The 778-nt window shown below is 42.8% G+C and overlaps 1 non-coding gene across 1 annotated transcript; it reads left to right on the plus strand.

Moving 5' to 3' along the window:
• Positions 1-537: 537 nt before the first annotated feature.
• Trnag-ccc lies at positions 538-608 on the plus strand. The gene has a single exon. It is a non-coding gene; the product is annotated as a tRNA-Gly (tRNA).
• The last annotated feature ends 170 nt before the right edge of the window (positions 609-778 follow it).

The following is a 778-nucleotide window of genomic DNA, read 5'->3' on the forward strand; positions in this document are numbered from 1 at the left end:
GGAAAGAAAATAATAATGGACACAAATGTAAACATGGATAAAAAATGGATCTAGAAAAGAAACACATATTAATACCAAAGAAAAGAGAGAGGAGAAGGGAGAAAGGAGGAGGCAAGGAACGGAGGACACAAAGGTACACAAAGAAGCTATTATCCCGCATCCCGCCTTCCGTGTCCTCCTGAAGGCTTCCACGGCACACCTCACTGCGCTCGGCCGCTAAACCAAGCAGAGATATCCTTCGCGATCGAGATAATCGCGGGGTTTCCTCTCATATATTCTTCGTCTCTCAGTCTGCTGGATAATCGAGCTGATAATTATTTTCATTTGGAAAATACATGGAGGAAGGTTCTGTTGTTATTTACGCAGTTGAGACGCAAACAAAGGAATAAGGTCATGAGACACGGATCTAAGAAAGGAGAAATGATTAATTCTCATACAAATACAAACTTTAAATATATATCAGCACATGAATACTGTAATCTTGTGGCAATATATATACAAGGTAAAATTACGAATTACTCGAGCTCTGTGTACCAAGCGCCGCTGGTGTAGTGGTATCATGCAAGATTCCCATTCTTGCGACCCGGGTTCGATTCCCGGGCGGCGCACGTTCGTTTTTTGAATATCCTGGTCTTTTCTTCTTTACAGGAAAAGGGAAATAATAAGTCATAAAGTTCTGTAACTTCCTCGCATTTTGCTTCAATAATCGAAGAGTAAAAAGCGCGAAAAGAGAGCGAGGGAGGACATGTCCTGCGCAGCTCGACAGCCGCCCGCCAGT

This window comes from Penaeus monodon, chromosome 21 (genome assembly GCF_015228065.2).
Source record: "Penaeus monodon isolate SGIC_2016 chromosome 21, NSTDA_Pmon_1, whole genome shotgun sequence".
In the NCBI taxonomy this organism is placed as follows: Eukaryota; Metazoa; Arthropoda; class Malacostraca; order Decapoda; family Penaeidae; genus Penaeus; species Penaeus monodon.